The 8,845-nt window shown below is 38.2% G+C and overlaps 1 long non-coding RNA gene across 1 annotated transcript; it reads left to right on the forward strand.

Moving 5' to 3' along the window:
- Window positions 1-3,463: 3,463 nt before the first annotated feature.
- LOC116570723 lies at window positions 3,464-7,171 on the forward strand. The gene is made up of 3 exons (XR_004277536.1): window positions 3,464-3,996; window positions 5,315-5,447; window positions 6,380-7,171. It is a non-coding gene; the product is annotated as an uncharacterized LOC116570723 (long non-coding RNA).
- The last annotated feature ends 1,674 nt before the right edge of the window (window positions 7,172-8,845 follow it).

The raw sequence follows: 8,845 nt of genomic DNA on the forward strand, positions 1-8,845 counted from the left end.
GAGCACCCAGATGCCCCTCAGTCACTTTTTAACTGGGAAAGGAGGAATGTCTCCTTTTCCTTCTCTTTCTACTTTTCTGCCTCTAAATGTGTTTCCATTAGTTTCTAAGGAACTAAAATAGTGCTGCCTATGCACATATGATTCATAAAGTTTAAGTAAACCAGCATTTCTGAAATCGTTGTTCAGTATTTTCTTAAAGACTGTAGTTCCTAAGTGTTGAATTGCACTATATTCTACCCTTGAAACCAATATTGTACTGTCTGCTAACTAACTGGAATTTAAATAAAAACTTAAAAAAGATTGTAGTTCCTAAAATATAAACATGATTGTCTGATTGGTTTAGAAGGTAAGAAGTTGAAGAGAGCGTAGAGCAGGAGATAAAAGTGAGAAACAAGTGATTTTATTAAAATTAATTTTGTCTTGTCATATAGTGGCTTTGCTATTGAGTCAAGCTGAACTTGACTGATTCCTCTCTAGAGATCAGATAATTCCTCATCTTAAGAGTTCAAGGAGAGTGGTTTGTTAGAACATTATGTCAGACATTGTCTACATATGTTTAAATCTTCACATACTATAAAGATGAGATGTCCATATATGGATAAATAGATATACATTCTAAAAATATTATGTATTTACTTTTAGAAACATGTCTTAGTATGTTGCAATATTTTATGAAATGAAGTTGTAAAGTTGTCTAGTGGTTTCCACAGGGGAAAATAGTTTTTACTGTTGGAAAATTATTTTCAAGACTTGCTTTCTTTTTTAGAACATAGGTATGATGCAGGGAGAGAAGAGGATTGTATTTTCAAACTGCCACTTAGATATTAGCTTGATAGTTGTTGATTCTGGAAAATAAGTTGGCATGTGGAGAGTACAAGAAAAATAGTTTGGCTAAGTAATCACCTGCTCTGCTTTCTGTTTGAGCCTTACCCTGGGGATTTGAAAAATAAATTTACCAATCTTACCTTGGGAACCCTCATTAACTTTCCTCCTTGCTGCATGACACAATGGGTATTGTCATATCTATACTCTTGATTGCCATGGAAAAAAATAATACATCTTTGGAGGGGTGTGTAAGATATTTGGGGGTTATTACAATGTTCAAACTCTCATGATATGTTCTAATTTGTAAGAATGGAGCTAAAGAATGTAGTAAAGGGAAGAAAACTAACCTGTAATCTAAACATCATAGTGTTTCTCATATTAAAAAATATTTTTCACTCAAATCACTAAAAGTTTAGAATATAGTCTAAATTTGAAGAATTTCTCTAAATATTATCTAAATATGAAGATCTGACATGAAGAATTAAAGGCTCTAAAATTTCACATATGCTACTTAAGATTTCCATAAATATCTTCATGTTAGGATAAGGACAGGAGGAGATAAATATATAAAAATGGATTGTAAAGATGATGTGATTTTAATAATAAAATCTTTTAAATTTTTGTATATAGTAGGTTTTATACAACAACATAGTAGTCTTTGTAAAAATAAGTTCTTATGTTATTATAATTAAATAAATGAAAAAAATATGTTACTCATTTCATTTTGGTGACTGAGGAAGCTATATTATTTAGCTATGATGTTTTCTCTATTATTTACTGAGGAGTTGTTCCCTGAAGTGACATAGAGGAAGCTGGAAAGGTATAGGGTATTTCTGACCAGGAAGATAGATTTTTCATTAAGCTGAACATTCATGCATGTCCAAATACAGATGTTAAACATGTGAGGAAAAGTGAGCGAGAGCATTTCCTTTTAGAAATTATCTTTCAGAGGCAGTTGGTTTATGTTTATATAATTTAATCTGGGATGGCAGAATCCTGAGGAGTAACCGACAAGGTAAAGAAAGCTCCAGAACCCTGGGCAATATTCAAATCCCAACAGCCATCTAGAGAAAATGATGATTGGAAATTGGGATGCCCGTGATGTCTTAGAGAGTTGGAAAATAACTGGTCAGCCACATACCTGAGCATCATGAACAGACCAGCTATAGGAACAGTGCACCCTGCTTTAAAAAGCCACCTGCAATGAAAAGCTTTTGAATGGGGAAGCATCTAGAAGTTAAGGATATCAGAGAAGTTTCCTGCTGGTCTGGAAGTAAGTTTTGGGGCACCCTTTCTTGGGCAGAAATGAAAGTGGATTGACATTCACTTGTAATGAGGACGGAGTGCAGAAGACCCAAGTCACTTAGTGGAGGGAGAGAGCTAAGTGAAGAAAGGCTAAGGTTATTTTTCTTCCAGAGGAGATCAACTAAGCCTGAAGAAACAGAACCTACAAATAACCGAGGTGCTTCTGGTAGAAGCCTCACATCCACCACAGTTTTCGTGAGGTAACTTTACCAGGTGTTCTCTATCTACCTGAGTGATGACCTCTGCCTTTTACGTTGTTGTTTTGTTTTGTTTTGTTTTGTTTTGTTTTCTCACCTTTACTCACTTGTGATGATCTGGAAAGTGGAAAGTAGAATGAAAAATCATCTAAACTTAAGAAGAGGAAAATGCAGCCCGGAAAGTTACACCTTAAGTGAGATTAGAATTTCTTAACTTTTAAAAGACTGGATTGGAGCAAACATGGATATCAACAGAAAGTATCTTCAGTAAGAGCCAGTATGATAAAACCTGAAATTATGTATCACGGGGAATAAATTGTAGGTGGATAGGGTATATATTTTATCCTGGTTTGGGATTGTATCAAGATCCTGAGGCTATTTTCTTAGAGGGGAAAAAAGAATGTCTTATGTGATGAGTCTATTACATGGGGAATGGGAGGGAGTAGGGGAATGGCAAAAGAACGACATTGATTTGGGGAGTGTGTGAAGCTATGGGAGCCAGAGGCATTTTCTGCAAGCAGAAAACACTGAGTACTTAACTGTCAGAGGCAAAAATAACTGTCAGCCTGGGAGTTGAAGGTGCTGGGAGGGGGATAGAATGGAGCCCCCATAAGGACTCCGTGGGCAAACACTTTCAGGAAGAAGCCCTGCTGTTTTCTGACCCAGTCTGTAGGAGTGGTCTGGCGCCCAGGGACCTTTGCTTTCAGTTCCCAGCAGTGATGGACAGGAATAAAGAAGGTTAGAACAAAAGAAGAAAACCCTGCCCATGCCAGGCTTTCACCAAAGCTGAGGTCTGCATGTGCAAGTTTCTAGCATGGTGCCTTATTTTTTATAAATATCCAAGATCTGTGTGTGTGCCTGTGTTAGAAGATAATTTTTTTTTAAAGATTTTATTTATTTGAGAGAGAGAGAGAGAGAGAGAGAGAGAGAGAACCTAAGCAGGGGGACTGGCAGAGGGAGAGGAAGAAGCAGACTCCCCGCTGAGCAGGGAGCCTGTCACAGGGTTCCACTCCAGGAGCCTGGGATCATGACCTGAGCTGAAGGCAGACAGACGCTTGGCTGACTGAGCCACCCACGTGCTCCAAAATATAAATTTTAATTTGTCCTCCATTTTTCTTTTTTTCTTCCCAGCTAATCAGTATACAAGATGGCTCCCACACTATAGCTGCTGGCGGTTGCCTGCTCCAAAAACACCATCACTCTGGAGATGACTGATTGAGTCTTCTTTGTATCTCCTGTAATACCCACAGCTTCCCTCTAGCCAACCTTTAAAGAGAGCAATGGTTGTATTGTAGGTATCATACAAAATATATTACATGCAGGTCCGAATGGTAAAGAGCATGTAGATGAGTTAGAGGGAGGAAAAAATACACAAGAAAAGAGGTTCTTGGTGTCCTGAGGAGGCTTTTCCTCCCAGCTGCCTACCTGAGGTCCGCACACATCTCCGCCCCCCGATGAGGCCTATGGGGAAAAGGACGACATCGAGCAAAGGGCATAGGTGGAAACTCCCTCGCCCTGCAGAGCATCATCTGCTATCGCAGCTCAGAGGGTTAAAGAGAGCAAGAAGGTTTACCTCAGATGGCCAGCATCCCTGTCACCATCCCCAGCTCCGTTTCCGAGAAGGGTGTTGAGGAACAAGAAGAGGAGGTGGCTGTCATCGTGAAGCAAGGTAAGGGTTGGAGGGTTACGAGGACAGCTTGGAAGTGGGCTCAGCAAACTCCTTGCTTCCAACAGATGTGCTGCCATGTGGTGGGGGACCAAGTAAATATCTCTAGCTTGCTGTTCTCTGGTTTCCTAGGATACTGGAGTTTTCATGTGCATTACTAAGGATAGTGTAGTTCAACCTAAGGAAGAAGCATTTTGGGGAACTTAATCAAGGTTATCTTGAAGCAGAGTTTTGTTGTTTCCTGTTCTTCACTAGTACCATGAGCGCAAAAGGGGCACGCTAAGAGGAGGAAGATATCTATATATAAATGAGCTGGAGAGAGGAGGATTCTAGAATGCTTGACAAAGGGAGTCAGAAGGCCTATGGATCACACGAGGGGCAGGGGTAAGAAAATATGGCTAGGGTTTGAAAGGGGACACCGGGTAGGCCAATTCTTCAGATAAATTGGGGTGTTGGAAAGGATGCTGGGATAAATCCAGGGTGATGTGTCACTCAGGAATTAAAGGTAGAAACCCTTTTGCTTCCCAAACCATCTTTCAGCTGGGCCACTTTCTACACATTTAACGACTATGGGGCTTACGGCAAGTCACTGTAATTGCTGCTTAGGTCAAATACTGAAAAATATTCTATCCAAGAAAAAAAAAAGTGTAACATGAAGACCAAATTTAAAGGGTAAAATAAAATAGAAAAACTTGATACATAGTATATATGAACTCGGGACTTTTGCAGTCGTTGTACTAGATGATGAGGTGGAGTTTAACCTAAGACTTTCTTTTAGGTGTGTATCAGCTGAGGCTTTTCTGCATTTGTTCTCTGGGTCTTGGCTTGAGACAGCACTTTCTACTCTCACTATTCCAGGAGCCCCAGGACATAAGTAAATAAGGGAAGAGATACTAATTTAACAAGGGATTAGATTAGAGATTCCTGTGCAAATGCCCAGGAGTTATCACCCTGTCAGGAAAGGGACAGAAGAATAGCAGAAACCACTATGATGACCAGTGATGAGACAGAGTAGAAAGAAGGTTCGGAGGACAAAGCAGAGAGAAAGGAAAGGGGCGGAGGTGGCAGTTCTAAGACAGAGGAGTACGGATCCCTCTGGGAGAGAGGTAGGGTTCTAAGGGCAGAGCTGAGCTGGAACAGACTGAAACAGAGGGCAATAGTCGCCACCACCTCCAGAAGGAACTGTTCCGGGTCTCATGTGCTGAGCCGTGACAGGCTGGCCTCTGCTAATACCTTCATAGGAGAACAGAGCACTCCATCAAAATGGCATTCCTTTGGGGGAGGAAATCAAAACAAAAGACGTGTTTTTCTCTCTCCTCAGATAATATAAACAGAGGAAATTAAATGGTAGTGAATGAATAATGCTAAAGGCTAGAGAAGTTTGTAGAGAAGCGGAGAGAAGCCCAAGAGCTGAGCCCATGGCAGAGGAGGTGGCCACCACTGCTGGATAATTTGTAAGTCCCTCCTCAGTGGGAGATTTAAGCCTCTCTAGAAGTCTGCATTCAGCCCAGGCTGTGGCTCCTGTCACTGATGAGAATGCTTATCCCAGGTCAGAGATTTTCCTGGAAAAGTGTTGAGGCACTGGCTTCCATATAGATTTTTCACATCCAGGAAAAAAAAAAAAAAAAAAAGAAAGAAAAGAAATTAAGGGCTTTAGAATTTATAGTTGCCCAAGGCAATGATTTCTGAGAATATTTGGGTCTAAATATTAAGATCTCAGAATGAAAACAGTCTCAGAGGATTTCTGAGAGATTGATCACTTAGATGTTTGCTTATTTTATGCACACTTTCCATGTTTATATCCTTAAAGTAATTGAGGCTTAGAGACCAGAATGTAGCTGGATCCCAACGGTGCAGAAAAGGCATGCTTGGGTTTCAGACTTGGAAAGGTTTGCAAAGGTTTGGAGGATCCCTTCTCTTACGGTGTCCCACTGCATTTCCTCTCAAATATGAGCGAGCCCTTATTTATCAAAAGGAGAAGGGGCTTCTGTTTGATACTTCCAAGTAGTATTTTTGGTGGCCTGGAGCTAGGAAGAAAGATATGTGTTTCCTTCATTGGGAACAAGGCCATAATGTCCCCAAACGGGAAGAGAGCAACCAAGCTGCCTTGGGGTGGGAAGGTCACAGAGTATCCCTGGGGCATACTAAGGCTTAGAATTTGGGCTTGTAAACAGAATATCTTTGAGACAGGTGGAATAAGGGGAAATTTACCCATCTCTAACTATAAAAATTTTGTTACTGCTTATTGTAGGAACCAAGTCTCTCATGCGTTAGAGATACCAAAGTACTGGTCATAGATTTAGAAAGTATCAGATTTATTAGAGTTCTGCCGTTAACCAGTTTGCTCTAAAATTGTTTTTCTTAGTAACATGTTTTATCTTTGCAGATTTTGGGAACAGGCCTGAAAACGAGAATCTGATTATTCAGCAAAAAAATCCTTATCTATAAAGAGACTTTCTTACCTTAGCCTCACTGAGGTCTATGTCCTGAAATTGTAAGGGTTCAGAAGACCAGAACATTAGGCCAGTGTTCAGGTCAAGAGAACAAGAGCCTTGGAATCGGACACTCTTGAATAAAAATTGAAATTCATTTACTTATTTATTAGATGTCCTATGATTTTCTTGCTCTCCCAAACTTCAGTGTTTTCATTTGTAAAATGGGAATAATAATAGAATCAAGTAATTGTAAAATGCATCACATATGTGCCTCAAACACTCAGCACAGTTTACTACATACAGTGCATTTTTCAAATCTGTAGTTATTATTTTATTATTAGTCCTTATATACTCTTCTGATTATTCTTTCCAGAAGCAGTTATTATATGTCATAATTCTTTGATAATGTAAAATGAGATTGTAGGTGGCAAACAAGGATGGCAAGATACCTAGGAACGATGTCCGATGAAACCGAATGGAAGAATCTGGTAATAATGGACTTGAGGAGAGAGACTAAAGCCTGAAGCTTCTGTGCATGATTGCAGAATCCTGCTGTTTTAGAGAATAGATGCAGGAACAGAGGAACTTACAAGTAGTCAGATTTTAGTGCCCTGTAAAGGAATTCAACAAAATTTGTGATGTGGATGACCAGCAGATGATGTGCTCCATGTCAGTAATGTTCACATGCATGCTGGATGGTCTCGTGAGGCTATTCCTGAACTGAGTAGATGTCAGAAATTGATTTTTAAGGGGCACCTGGGTGGCTCAGGTTAAGTTAAGTGTCTGACTTGATTTGGGTAGTGATCTCAGGTGGTTAGACTGAGCCCCACATTGGGCTCCGCAAACAAATAATGTACCATCTAGAAATAGTCATTACCATTTTAATTTATGTTATATATTTGTTATATATAGATATGTTATATATTTTGTAAATTATAAATAAAATCAGCCTGCACATATTTTATGACCCACTTTTAAGTCACTGAATATAATACAGACAATATTAAGGGAATTTAACATTACTCATATGAATCACTTTAATGCCTATATATTATAGAGATGCATTTAATCATGAAATGACTATCTGGTGTCTTCTATATACATCCACCCTGCTAGAACCATGCAATCAGGGGCCCCGTTCTCAAAGAGCTAGATTCTGCTGCAGAAGACTGACTATATACAATGAGTTGAGAAATTGTCTTTGTTACTAAGGAAATAAAAATTGAAACCAAAATGAGATATTGGTTCATACCCACTCAAGTGATTATAATCCAAAGACAATATCAAATGTGTAGGGAAATATTTTTAATTACCTCTTTTGTCATTAGTGGCGTCTTTCCTGCTCGGGTGTATGCTGGCTTCCCACCTTCCCTTTCTCCTACTCTTTTCATCATAACCTAATCTCAAACAACTGATATGTTACTCTTTGTTTAGTAACTTCTAAATATCTTGAGCAAAGAATTGGTCATGTCTGTATATGCATAAATATTAAATGTTGCATATATGTATTGATATGAATTAGATAACAGAAGTATATATGTATGTATATATAGCTTTTATACATTAAATATAAATAACATATATACACGTGTGTGTGTGTGTGTGTATATACACAGATACCCACACAGCAAGTGAGTTGTATATATATATATGTGTGTGTGTATATATATATGTGTATATATATGTGTGTATATACACACATATATATATATATATATATATATATACACAACTCACTTGCTGTGTGGGTATCTGTGTCTATGTGGTTGAGGTCAGGAATGAAAAGAGGTTTTTCTTAGACTTTTACTTTCCAGTCTAAAAGCTTAACTGTTCTTCTTTTATAGAAAATACTTCTTTTAATGTTGAACAAAAACTTTGTAATTTTATAAGTAGTCAAATAAAAGACAATAATATTCTGATGTGGACATATGTAAGTTTTATCTATATTTACAATTTATCTATCTTTACAATTTTATCTATCTTTTATCTTTATCTTTTATCTTTATAAATTATCTATCTTTACAATTTTAAAAATGTAAAGCCAGCAGAAAAAAATGAGTTAAAAAAATATATTTTAAAGCAAGAGAACCACTACCAGTAACAAGCAGAATGCTGTGCCCGCCACAGGACTCCTTCAAATTTGTCATCCACCTATAAGGTCACACAAAACTAGTTTTAAAAAATCTTGATCTGATATATGCTTATAAAGAAGAGATGGCAGTCCTGAGCAGTCACAGCAATAACTTAATTTACTTAGGAAAGAGAAATAAATGACAGGTAAGAGAAAATTTCTGTCAAGCCATGGAGACCTTGCGATGAAAGTGACACTCTTTTTTTTTTGGTAACCAAAGGTCAGATCCTCAGTACTTTTAAGAAGCCCTTTTTGAGGGCCTCTTTTCATTTCTAGGTGTCAAAAT

The sequence above is a fragment of the Mustela erminea genome, chromosome 12 (genome assembly GCF_009829155.1).
Source record: "Mustela erminea isolate mMusErm1 chromosome 12, mMusErm1.Pri, whole genome shotgun sequence".
Classification (NCBI taxonomy): domain Eukaryota; kingdom Metazoa; phylum Chordata; class Mammalia; order Carnivora; family Mustelidae; genus Mustela; species Mustela erminea.